The sequence below is a fragment of the Aedes aegypti genome, chromosome 2 (genome assembly GCF_002204515.2).
Source record: "Aedes aegypti strain LVP_AGWG chromosome 2, AaegL5.0 Primary Assembly, whole genome shotgun sequence".
Taxonomy (NCBI): domain Eukaryota; kingdom Metazoa; phylum Arthropoda; class Insecta; order Diptera; family Culicidae; genus Aedes; species Aedes aegypti.
Genome location: NC_035108.1, coordinates 217,713,942 through 217,728,023, shown reverse-complemented (window position 1 = coordinate 217,728,023; position 14,082 = coordinate 217,713,942). Strand labels below are relative to the sequence as shown.

The 14,082-nt window shown below is 37.6% G+C and overlaps 1 protein-coding gene across 2 annotated transcripts in view; it reads right to left on the bottom strand.

Annotated features, from left to right (window-relative positions):
• LOC5578326 (fatty acyl-CoA reductase wat) overlaps positions 1–7,834 on the bottom strand; it is a 66,268-nt gene extending 58,434 nt beyond the window's left edge. Inside the window, exons 1-3 of one of the 2 annotated variants that reach the window (XM_021844000.1) lie at positions 7,735–7,834; positions 7,441–7,658; positions 7,094–7,132 (exon numbers count right to left, since the gene is read on the bottom strand). The gene's annotated coding sequence lies outside the window, so the exon portion shown is untranslated. Of the gene's footprint in view, positions 1–7,093; positions 7,133–7,440 lie in introns of both variants that reach the window. The other variant, XM_001663784.2, reaches the window with a different exon arrangement.
• Between the last annotated feature and the right edge of the window lie 6,248 nt (positions 7,835–14,082).

Here is a 14,082-nt window from a genome sequence, read left to right as displayed (position 1 = left end):
AAATTTTAGCATTCAACAAAATAGTCGCTTCCTATTGATAATGGACATTGAACTTCTTCGACGCAAAATAAACCCACTGCCACAAAACTTCAGGAACCGCCTCAAATCGTGAATAAATTAAGTCCGATGCCTTGTTCAAGGCCCTCAACGAGACCCAATAGTGAAGAGATGTAGAATCCAATAAAACCAAAATCTACTAACCTTCGGAAGTTGGTCAACACCAAGATCAAAGTCGCTGCATTGTCGCGTGAGCTGTTAAATGGCAGAACCTGTTTGTCTGTTGGTTTTTGCCTTTGATGTTTGAATGGATGATTACGTGTGATCAAACATATGGACGGATATGGAAGAGAGACAACAGAGTCAGTGGTCATCTCTCAACCGATCACTGCACTGAGCTGTGATTCACGTGAGTTCTGATGGTGACGAAAAGTATTGCCGTGTTTAGACCAGAGTTTCCCAACCGGTGGTCCGCAGATTCCAAGGGGGTCCTGACGACTTCTCAGGAGGGCTACGCATTCATTTAAAATAGGTGATGTTTTCAGTATTCTACCCTTCTTAATTATAAGTTCGTTTCCAGGTATATTTTCTCGCAATCTTTCATGCAAATTTTACCTGTTGTCTATACTCAAAATTCTATTCATGAACCATATAGGGAATTTTTATCTTATTTATTTATTTAAATCTGTGCAAGATCCTCAGGCAAAATCTATGAATAAATCTTAGGAAGTTCCTTCGCGAAAAATCTACGACATTTGAGAAATTCAAAAATCTTCAAGTTCGACTTATTCCACTCAAAGTTTATAAGATTCCTGAGTTGATGTCTTATGGGAATTTCGATATTTGTCAAGACTACGACAGTCTGACAAGATTCTTGACGAATATCTGTCAAGGTATTCAGACAGTTCCTGTCGTGTTTTTTGAAGAATTTATCACACGATTCAAGATGAGGTATAAAGTTCATTATCAACTTTCTTGCTGGGTTTCTAACAATATCTACTTTAATTAACAATTATTCCATCAACTCACTGATTAATACCTAATCGATTCCAAATTATTTGAAATAATATTTAAGTAGATTTGGCAATAAAATATTGGTAGATTTCTGAAAACCGAAGAAAAAATCTTTGAAACTTTTAAAAATTTCCAGACGTGACAATTGAATGTGCCAGGCAAGGATGACCTTCATGGCAGATTTTAACTTCATTAAGAGATTCCTTGACTGATTGTTTTTGAATGCCTGATGCTACTTAAATAAATGTAGGTTATTCAATTTGATCCTTTTTTGTAGCTGAATCTGGTTCTAATAAATCGGACAAATCAATTGTATCCATTACCTTAAGAACTTACATTTTAAGAGGTTGTTGTGGTTAACTCAACAAAGTAAAAATAAAGCTATATTTTAATAATAATTCATAATTTTAAGGGCTCCGCGGGTTTTTGCAAAGGAGACACAACTTCAAACAGGTTAGGAACCACTGGTTTACACTAATATACAGGTTTTCCAAAGAATGATTACCTCAGTTAGTTCTCGTGCTAAATCTGAAACTGGTATTTGTAATGACTGTGGCGGCAACTTACAGCAAAGTTGTGTTTCGTCAAGCTCAGGTTAATGGTCCCTTTCATGTGCCATGGCTTTCGAGTTGGTTCACTTTGGCAGCTGCTGCTACTTGTGGTGCTAAAAAAAACTTTTTTAATGTCGTTCATTCACTCGGTTAGACAACAGCTCACTATCGCACTCGAGTGAATTTGCGTTGGATTAGATCTCCATAATCTAGATCAACTTTCTCAAAGGGTGTGACTTGTGACTTATTAATGCTGTTAAATCATAAGAGGTTGAACAGTATTATGTCAATTGATTTATCTACCAACATTACAAACATACGATAAGGGCTATGAGCAAACGATGTTTTCAATGATTTGGGGAAATCAGAAATTCTCCCCACCTCTCTGGTAGACCTTTGTTCACACAAAGCTATTGAATTGTGAACAAAGACTGTGATCAAAACATCATCTAATAAGAACACGTGGTTTATAAACTTCCTCTAAATCTGTTTCTATGATGAATTGAACAATTTGTAGGCCGAGTTACGAATCCATGCAACAGTTTAAACAACTTTATGCCAAGATTTTTTCAAGTACTTTTTCCGAATTTCATCTATTTTTTTTCTTTGAGACATCCTCAAAATTTGTTTCATACGTTACACCTGATATTTTTTCTGGAACTTTGCTCCATTACTTCCACCAATTATTCTGCCGAAATCGTTTGCCTGAGAAATTTATTCGAAAATTATTTAAAAAATACATCCAAGAGTACTTCCAGATATATCTCTCTGAGAAAAACTCCAAGCTAAGTTCTAGAATTCGTTCGAAATTAACACCTATAACTACTCCAATCCACTGATCACACAAATCACACTATAAGAACTGCTCCTCGAATTTACTTTAAAACTCTTACAAAATTCTATTGAGCTTTATTTAGAATTCTTTTAAGCATGATTCAAAGAAACCCAAGATTAAGAAACAAAAACGTGAAACATTCATGCTCATGGATTATCTTTCTAGATTTCCTCAATAAATGCTTTCAAGAACTCATCCAAAGTTTGTTCAGACATTTTATTTCTAAGAATGCCGAACGGTTTCCAAATGGGCAGTGTGGAAACAGAAAATGCTTAAATATTGATAATAGCAATGAGATTAGTTATCTAAAAGAGAAGTTGGATTGCCTACTAGAAGTAGGCTGTAGAGGGTTAGTCCAATAGCAGTACCAATCGTGTTCGGTTCGCACTGCGAAAAGATATTTCTGTTCAGTCGAGGATTGATTGCCAACTGAAGAGCTCGCTCCATTCTTATGATAACACATTTTTATCCCGGCAACGTTACGTTTATACGTTTATGAAATTTGCAAACAAATTATGGATCTTTCGTCACTAAAAACGTCGAAATAAACGCTTATTCCTGTTTCATATAGCTTTAGTATACACCTATCTTCATTTTTCGTCATTACTAAAACATTCTTTGAATAGTTTGACATTTATACTTTTTTTTAAATCTTCGAGTGAAGAACTAGCCATATGTGTTAAAATTCACGTTAATAAAGAAAAAATAAATTAATCTTCTACCATTATATTTTCTCCGTACCATAAAAATACAAAACTAGTTTTAAGTAAGAGTTGTATTTTTTCCCCTTATCCATGAATCACATCACCAACCAAAGGTAGCTCTCAGACGTTTTTCCTTCCTCACTAAACAACACACTTCCCGTGGTGATTGTGGATATGAAGAGGTATTCTCGGTCTCTAAACGCAACAATCACTATACACTAACATTTCTTCCCCATCCCCATATTCTGAAAACATTTGTATCTTTGTAATGTGCTAAAGTACAAATTAAGATATCTAATGCTCTAGTGAGAATGGAGCATTTGTTAAAATCTTAAAAGCTGCTTTTTTCAACAAAACACAAAAAGGAAGAACTTCCATACATCGTCACTGACAAAATGAAGAAACGGACGTTTTTATTTTTCTAGTTTTGTTGTCCACTTGGAAGGAAACATTTTTAATGAGATGTGAAACTGATTGCATAGAGATAGTTTCTAATTATAATGTCCACAGGATGGATCCAAAAGTAAAGAGGTGTAAGTGATATTTCAACCGGTTTTGAATTAAGTTAACTGTCGTCGGGGGTAACAATGAGTCAAAAACGCATATTTCTATGTTGATTGTTGGCTAACTCTCGCAATTTGACTTGAAATATTCTTTACATGGAGCACGTTCCAGGGTAATGCATGTTGAAAAAATATTTGAAATTTGTTTGTTTTTCAAGTATGAAAACTGATCCATTCTCGCCACATGGAGGGGGTGACATTGATCCAAAGAAACTAGAATTGTCCACATTAGAGGCAAAGCAGATGTATCGTCCTCTATTCAAGTTCAATACTTCTTCCCAATAGCATTGTTATAAAGTTATAAATTAGTGCTAGTCCTTCAAAAAGTTTGATGTTTTGTGACACCCTTAAACGAGAAATTAAAAAAAGCGTTATTTTTAAGTTTTTTCGATTATTTATTTAAAATTCACTACTTGTTCTAGACTTATAGATTTTCCTTCAATTTCTCGGTGAAATTCAATGTTTCACTGGTTTGCCTAAGTCGTAAGCTTTTCGATGATATTAAAAAAGAATAAGCGTTTCTATGCCATAGAGCAAACTCATGGAGAAACCTGGTTGCTGACTCTTCGATCTCCATACTAAAAGGCATTCTAGGGGCTGTCCATTAATTAGGTAAGGGGTTATGGGGGGAATAAAAAATCTTATCATGGGGGGAGGGGGGGTTGAAAAATCCCGAAAATTGTCTTACGTAATTAATGGACCGCCCCCTACTCCATCCATTTGGTCGTTTCGAACCACCCCCATTTTCAAATAAATTTTCGACACGATTTTTAAATCGTAAAAAAAACTCAAATTTTGGGAAATGTTTTCCTGGTGGTAGCTAGCAAATTTTGTAAACTTACTGTTAAGTGTTCGAATGACCTTTAAATGTGGCATTTTGGACCATATTACCCTACATGTGTGCTTCGGTTCTAACATTGGTTCAAACATCGGTGCAAACTTTGGTGCAAATAATGGCACAAAGCAAACAGACTGAGATCTATTGAAATCCACGTGGATAAATTTCTACGATTATGTATGAAATTTCTAAGTAAAAATCGCAAGACCCATGAGGATTGAATACATGTTTTATTTCAAAAGATCAACTAAGATCAATATGTTGATTAACATTCAGCGGAAACTGTAGGTTAATACGAAGGATTTAACTTTATCTTACAACAAGAAACGATAAGTGGAAATTGATAAGCGTGGATTTCAACGGTTTTTTGTCTGTTTGTTTTATGCTCCTCAACCTCGGAAGCATGTATGAAAATTTTGACCGCGGTTGCAATCGAGGTACAAACAAACCGGCGTTCAAACCGATGTTCACTTTACACGTGTTTGAGCTGAGGTTCAGGTTCAAGTGTTTCGGTTTGAACATGAAAATAGAGTATAAGGAGAGAACAAAACCGAATGATCCAACGTGTTCGATGTTCATTTGGGAAGACTGGTTCTAGAGATCTAATTTTTTAATGATTGCCTTCGATATCTCAAATATTTGCTCAGATATTTCAAATTATGTTTTCACCCATTCTCGCCCTTCTGACCCATTGTCAAAAAAATAACTGTTCTCATTTTTTCGAACAGTAGGTGAAGAGTATTAATTTTCGACGCATCCATACGATTTCGCCCTACTTTGTAGGAAAATCCAAAAATTGGCACAGAATTCTTGTAGGCCGTAAATTAGTGCTTTTCCCCTTTCATTAAAGATTCTGCCCAACAAAAAAATATTGTGAACAATTTGCTTGTTTTTTTTGTTTGCACGTTTGAAAATTAGAACTGACGTAACATTTGGCTCGGAAGTCTTGAAGTTTTTTAGTGACTTGAATATTGGTATGATATGATGTCAAATCTGATACCCTTAGATTTCTTTTTGAATGGGTTACAATCATGAATGGATATAAATTCGGGAATGCAATGAAAATTTTCAAATATATTTGTTTTGCTCACGTTTTTTGCATGATGTTCATTTTACCACCAACAGCTGTTCATTTTATCCACAAAGTACAGGTAAAATGAAAATTTGCTTTTGCTGAGTTTTTGCTTGTGATAAACATATGTAAAATTTTAACATTTTCAGTATGAATTCGTGTCGCTGCTATAGAAAACATCCCTATTCTTGATGTTGTGCGATATAACTGTACAAATTCCTCGTTTTTCTATCAGAATCAAGATGATATCCTTAAGGTTTTCATTCTACCACCCCTTCCCCTATTGTTTAAGAGAACTTTTAGAACATTAGGAAAATCTTTAAATTATTTAACTGAAAAGTTTAGACACAACTAAATTAACTGAAAAAAAATGACACATATCCTCAAATTGAACAAATCTTTACCTCAATCTATTCCATATTTAGCTCAACCTCACCGTCATTGCTGCATTGAGATGGCCCGTTATAAAAATTAAAAATTAAAAACAAAAAGTCGTAGAAATCTCAAGTTACACTCCCAACTTTGTTCATTTAGGCCACTCGAAGAAAATCTGTGCAAATTGAGGTGGTGTCCTTCAACTCTGGGGGTGCTTGAGATTGGTTAAAAAAAATCGACCAAATAAGTTGAAATACGGTTCTAATTACATTTTTGACCATAAGTGTAGCCGATATTTTTTCCATAGTTGATTTGAATATTCTCTAATCAATAGAGAAGAGATTGTAATAAACCGGAAGTTTTTCCGTTTAGAAACTGATATACGAATTTCTCCCGAAGTGGAATGAGCAGTTGTTGGACCACCCTAACCGAAACAAGGACACCTTTACGCCAAATTATAAAATATGAGTCTAATATTTTTAAATAATGATTCCAATCACAAAGTTTGTACAAAATCAGAGTACTGTTAAAAATCAAGCACTATATCCAACCGCTGCAGAACACGACACTGAATACAAACTGTAGTGATATTAAATGATATAGTACTAAATTCGGTTTCCATTTACCTCATATATGTAATTTGTTTAGCCAGTTTAAGCAGAGACAACTGAGGCCTAAGAAAATATTACGCCGATGAAGTGGAATGTATAAATTAATGCTGATTAGATCACTAAATATAATGCAAAACCTAACGAGTATCCAGAATAAGTTGAGACTTAAAATATTTCATGTTTACAAGAAAATGAAGATGATTCGAACTCAAACATCAAAATTTCAAGAGCACCAATGTGGAGAACCAAAAAGGCATAATGTTAATTTGATCAATTATTTCCCACCAGTAAGTGAACAATTGACCATATTTTCATAGTAAACGAAAGTCTGGTTCTCAAGATTTATACTCTTGTAGGTGTGACATAGATTTATCTTCATCATAAGGAAAATAGTTGTTTGACGATTGTGCTCTCAATTTCAGTGAAGTAACTTATATTTAGCACTTACAATATCTTTCTTTTAAACTTGTTTGCAGCGATAGAAAGATTTCCTTAAATGCTTTATAATTAAATCAACAGTTCATTGTACTCACCTTTTTTTGTTCGGGTTATTTAGCCAACTGTTCGCTTCCCTGAAACCACAAAAATAAAACGAAACCCGCTAATTAGTTTCAATTCACGATAGGCTAAGTATGATGCACGCTTCTCTAATGCTTCGAGTCTTCAGTCACTTCGCGGGAAAGTCACTTTTTCTGACGACTGCTAGCTCTGTGATATTAGATAATTTTCACTTATTACGATTAGTTTGCCAGTCAGACACCTGCAGTGAGTGGGTTGAACTTCGTACACACCACTAACGTCGTTTCACTCGGTTCACATCTATTTGATTAGGCACAACTTCTTAGCACAAAACTACACACCATCTTAAGAAGCCACTTACTGTAGTAACTGCAATAAGCAATTTCAATTGCCAAACTAGTTGTACAGACGACGGGCGCGCAGTTTTTCCCTTCCTTTCTGCTGCTGCTGCCTTCGAACTGATGAAGAAAACCTTCAAGGTGCTTTACCGAGAGAAACGTGCGCGTTTTGAACCACCTGCGTCTTGGACCGCTTGAAACCGTCTGGAGCAGAACCACAGCCACAAAAGAGTTCTTCGCGCTAGGTTGAAAGATCAATAATGAACACGAGCAGTCGAGGCTGGAGAAGGGGTAAAGATCTCCGTAGATGTACGTACTTGATTCTCAGGTATAACGTCTTTACACGATGATGTTTACGATGAAACTAAACCACATGAAACACTAAATCCGCGAGCTGACTTACAGCTTAGCGCTTTTACAACGAAGCTGAGTGTTACGTCGTCGAACGCGTTTAAGACTCTCGTCTCTGAGAAATCAGCTGGTTCAGTAGATTCGTGTACTTGAATGGCATGCAGTGAAGAACGTTTGGTAAAATACATTTTTAGGTGGGTTTGCAATCGTCTCTTGGTTTCTCAGGATTTTATTTTTAAAGAAACGAGTTACCGCCATTGGCACTCAAACTTCTTCAGATGCTAAAACAGAGACTTCCAATGGAATGAGCACAAGCTCCACGGCTTGAGTTGAAGAACAAGAATTTTGCATCGTTTAATGAAAATTTATTTCAAACATTATATATGTCATTTTTCTCCACCACCTGTTTTACTTTTTTATGGCGAACAGCAAAACATAACGTCAGAAAAATTCCCTAATAAAGCTAATAAGAATAATGAGTAGTTAAGAAAATTTATTGTATGTATTTTAAAGTCATTATATTTTATAGCTTATACAAGATTTACGTTCTGGTAGTGAATTCATTAAACAGTAAATACAAATCTTGAAATTAGACTAGAAAAATAGATTACAAGATTTAGTTACCCTCAGACGGGGCTACTTTTGATTCCGGGGGCTACTTTGGACACTCACGTTTTTGATTTATTTTCAGCATAAATATTAACCTGAGCCATTTTCTGTCTTCAGCAATTTTATAAACCAATATATGTTTTAAAATCAGGCACGAATATTGTTTGGAACAACATCAACAATAACAGGATAAACAAGAAAATATTCCAAACAAATATTCACAAGCTACAAAACACTTGCTATTCAAAACCGGTTTGAATTTTCCACATATCGTGAAAAGTTGTTGGGGACATCACAAAACTATCGAATCGTCATATTTGAAAGAAATTTGTGATAGTGCAAAAAATGCAAATGTCGCAAGTTTTATATGTTTAAAACAAATACTGGCACCCACCGCTCGTGACTTTATACCATATTTTGGTTTTTAAAAGATTTAAGTATGTTTTAATAATGTTTTAATAGATTTTTTGTTTTAGCTGATAATGGGTAACATTGATCACCCAAGTAAACAACGTTCGGTAATATTGGAAATGTCGTTTCTTACTTAAATCATGGCCCCTGAAGCCGAATATGCAGACCAAACTCCTACGAGTTATTTACTTTTTAAGTTATTACAAAAATAAAAACACTGTGAACCACGGAATACGCCTAAAGGTAGCAATTTTCTAAAGATATTCTGCATTCTTAATAGTAGTTCGTTGATATAGCTTAACTGAATAAACTTATGAAATATTTGACAACGGAATCGTTTTTGGCGATGCCATTTTTAGTAACAATCACATATTTTTGCTCATATGATAAAAATCATTAATTCAAAAAGTTGACAAATTTAGTCCTCAACTCAATGCAATTTTTCGATTTCGAATCAAAGAAAATCAGTTGAAAAAGTATCAGCATACTTTATGTAAGTTAGCGCGTACAGTGATACTTTTTCAAGTCAATATAAGCTATCCAGACTGAGTTTTATCACTTTGAAATGCAAGCTGAAAAGTCACCATTGTTGCCAAAACCAATGACGGGCTACTTAGCCTTAAGGATCTACGTTAGGTTATATAATTTCATGATGCTGATAAGTTCAGAATTTATTATCGTTATCCTGCAAGGCGTTTATACTACACACCTATAGGCGAATGATGCGTATTTTTTTTTAAGGGAGAGAAAATTTTCTTCCTAGTGAATACAAGAAGAAATTTTCCTTTCTTTGATTAACTTGTACGCCTGAGTTCGCCTACTGATCCTTTAATACTCGTCATTATTGAAGAATTTTATAGTTTAATTATCTAGGCAAATCTGTAGGTAGAAACACGTGGGCATTAACCTTCCAGTCGTGGCGCGGTGTAGCACCGTCAGAACCACCACGCTGCTGTTGTGAACGAAGAGCGAGGGTTTTTCAGCAGTGTTGTACAGAATACAACAGCGCGACAACTGAAGTTTTGAAGGGATATGAAAAGCAAAATTATGTTGAATTTTTCACACACACTTTAGAAGGAATTGAAGAATATCAATTGAGTTATATTCAGAAACTATGAGATTTGATGAAACATGTGAAAGTTTTAACCTTCGGGCTGTCGCGCTGTTGTACTTTGTACAACAGGTGTGATTTATATGCTATCATTTTGCAACAAAGATATCTATCGACACCAAACCAAAATGTATTCCTCATGAATCATCTTAAGAACAACACTCGACAGTTTTTATTTACAGTAAGGCCCTTTATAGTACGGTAAAATCAACAAATGTACATGGAAGTCGCATAATAATGAACGCACTACGTACGGTTCGAGGAAACCACAGTTTGAAATTTGGGGTCTTTAGTATAGTTGTTCTGGAGGTGAAGCGCTAATCTGATGGTACCTGATTTAATTCGGAATTTGACCGCTAGGTGGCACTAGTGGGCATGTAAGTTTTACTTTTGTTTTGCAGATATTTCAGGATCATGATCATTTAGAAGGATGTCGTTTTCGGAAAAGTTGTTTAGTAAGTTAAGGACTATCATTTTTCAAGCCAGTTGATTCAAAATTTTGCCAATATGCGGCGCTAGTGAGCATGAAACTTTTGTTTGCAGATATCTCAGGAGCCGGACCACTTAGAGTATTAGTGTCTTCGCCAAAGTAGTTCAGTAGCTCAAGGGCTATCATTATTTGAGGCAAGAAATTGGATACTTTGCCACCAGAGGGTGATAATGAGCATAACATTTTTGTTTTGTGGATACTGTAGGATCTTGCCTCTTAAGACAGGCACCTTCAGCAAAGTTGTTCAGAAGCTCAGAAACTATCATTATTTTACAAAATCTCGAACTTTAAGGATTAAACAAAGAAAGAATTTAAGTTACTGAACAACTTTGCCGAAGACGCCATCTTTCTAAGTGATCAGGCTCCTGAGATATTTGCGAAACAAATGTTTTATGCTCACTAGCGTCGCCTAGTGGCAAAATTTTGAATCAACTAGCTCAAACAATGAGTGCCTTTGAGTTACCGAACAACTTTGCCGAAGACGCCATCTTTCTAAGTGATCAGGATCATGAGATCTAAGAAACAAAAGTTTCATGCTCACTAGCGCCGCCTAGTGGCAAAATCCCAATTTTTTTGGATATAATAATGATATCCCTTAAGCTACTGAACAATTTTGCCGAAGACGTCATTTTTTTAAGTGGTCAGACTCCTGGGATATTCGCAAAACCAAGGGTGTTGTACAAACTACTCGCGTTACAAAAATTTGCACTACGACCGAAAGGTTAAGCTGAAAAAATTTTCAACTCATATATTCTAAGGGCAGTGAATTGATTACATTGCTCATTTTGAGACAGTTTTTTTTTTCATACAAAAAATTTTCTACAGTATAATTCGTATGATCAATGGAAAAACATGAGGAATTGTTTACGTCGTTTTTTTTAATAACTCGGTTTTTTACGTAGCATGACTGACGTTTGTACGTCATTAGTGTATTTGGAAATTTTACATACTTAGAATTAATTGCAGTATCCTTTGAAACAAATCACCGAATTTGAACTGTTAACAGCAAATTTACAAATTTTCCTGTGAAATCAACTTTTTACCAATAGAATCCGTGAGATCTACTATTTTACCGAAAAAAAGAACTGTGAAACAAACACATTTACTGTAATCCCGTGAAATACTAACTAACTGTTTGGATTTAACTGAACAGCATTATTTTCACCGAACTTCTATGAAATCATTTGACTGGCAGGTTCGAGCTCCTTTAATTTCAGTTTTTGCACACCACTGATAAGCAGTGAAAGCTGGCTCAGTGGTAGCAAGCCTGCTTCCTGATCGGTCAGTTCGCGCTCAACTTCCATGCTGAGCAGTCGTGTTCTCTGCTGGAAGCCACACGCAAGCTATTGTTTATTTTTTTTCTTTCGGATTGTATCCAAAATCTCGTTTCGCGCTTCGTTTTCGTCGCGAGTTGTGCTGCCGCGATGAGCGTTCGACGCGAAAACACGTTTCGTATCGATTACGCGAACGTGCCAAAGAAGCCAACATTCGAAGAGCTTCATGATTTCGTCGGTTCCACATTGGGCCTACAGTACGAACAAGTGGTTCGTCTACAGCCAAGTAGGGCACTTGGATGCGCCTTCGTGAAGGTCGTCGACCTGGAGCTGGCGCAAAAAATCGTTGCAGACCACGATAACAAGCACGAAACGGAGGTGGATGGAAAAATCTACAAGCTTCGGATTACGCTCGAGGACGGGACGGTAGAGGTAAAGCTAACCGACCTATCCGAGGATGTATCGAACGAGCGAATCGCTGAGTTTCTCAGCGCCTACGGAGAAGTTCTCTCTGTGACCGACCAAGTATGGGACAGCAAATTTCGCTTCGCTGGTCTCCCAACTGGTACTCGTGTTGCCCGAATGTTGCTAAAGCGCAACATAGAGAGCTACGTCACAATCGATGGCCAAGTCACGAACGTGGTATTTTTTGGGCAGCTACAAACGTGCAAATATTGCAGCGAATTTGTACACAACGGGATCTCCTGTGTCCAAAATAAGAAACTTCTGGTACAGAAGACTTATGCTAATGTCGCAAAGCAAACTGTGACAAATCCCAGTGCCGCAAAGCCCACTGCTACAAAGCAGAAGACACCGTTTTCGAAGCTGTTCAGATCGAAGTCCAAAGAGACCAAGCAACAAAGCCAAAATCAACCGACGAAGATGACTGCTGCCGAATCTGCAGTTGCTGCTCCGAAGCAAACTATGCCGATCACTAGCGATCAAACGACGAGTTCCTCACCGTTGACGAAAACGAATGTAGCCGAAAAAAGCGGCAGCCTCATGGCCCCACCGGCCGCGCCGCAAAGCGTGCAAACAGCAAGCCGTATGACAACTCGACAAGCAAGCGATGGGAATGAAACCGATATCTCTTCAGCATCAACAAGCAGCAAACGCCGATGTGGCCGCCCGCCCGGCAAGAAGCTTCGACACAACCACGATGACGATGTGAATGCGGAGTTGGACGATTAATCCAATGGCCTTCAACAGCTATAACATTGCCTCTATCAACATAAATACTATCACGAATCCGACCAAAATTAATGCCCTCTGTTCTTTCCTTCGTTCGTCGGAGATCGATATAGCGTTTCTGCAGGAGGTAGAGAACGAGCAGCTTCAGATACCCGGTTTTAACGTTGTGTGCAATGTGGACCACAATAGGAGAGGTACGGCAATAGCTATGAAAGACTACATACAGTTCTCTAACGTCGAAAAGAGTATAGATGGCCGAATAATTGCCCTGAGAATCCAAAACACAACACTATGCAACGTATACGCTCCATCTGGTACGGCCCTGCGTGCCGAGAGAGAGCGTTTTTACAGCAACACGCTCGCTTTCTACCTTCGTCACAATACGGATAACACATTATTAGCTGGTGATTTCAACTGTGTGTTGCGGCAGCGTGATGCGACGGGCCACAATCACAGTCCCGCTCTCCTTGCAACCATACAGCAACTTCAGCTGGTCGATGTGTGGGAAAAACTATGCCCGAACATGCCTGGTTATACGTATATGACGCACAACTCCTCTTCTCGCCTAGATCGTGTGTACGTTAGCCAAAGTCTTCGTAGCCACCTGCGAACAATTGATATTCATGTTTGCTCGTTCTCAGACCACAAGGCCATCACAGCACGTATATGTCTGCCCTACCTTGGCCGAGAACCGGGTCGCGGCTTTTGGTCTCTCCGACCCCATTTGTTGACAACGGAAAACATCCAAGAGTTCCATTGCCGCTGGCAGTATTGGACCCGCCAGAGAAGAAATTACAACTCATGGATGCAATGGTGGCTGTCGTATGCTAAACCAAAAACAACTTCCTTCTTTCGGTGGAAATCGAAAGCCGCTTTCAATGATTTTCAGCGTGAATACCAGCGGCTCTACACGCAGTTACGGCAAGCATACGATGGATATTTTCAAAACCCTGCCATGCTGTCGACAATCAATCGTGTGAAGGCGCAAATGTTGACACATCAGCGTAACTTTACCCAAACGTTTATGCGAGTAAACGAATCATACGTTGCCGGAGAACCAATCTCGTCGTTCCAGCTAGGCGATAGGCGGCGAAAAAGAACAACGATCACCCAGCTGCGCGATGACAACGACCATCTGATTAACACTCCTGAAGCGATCGAAAGACACATGTTTGTGTTTTACCGTTCGCTTTACGCTGCTGGTCAAACAGATCGACAAGTAGCAGAC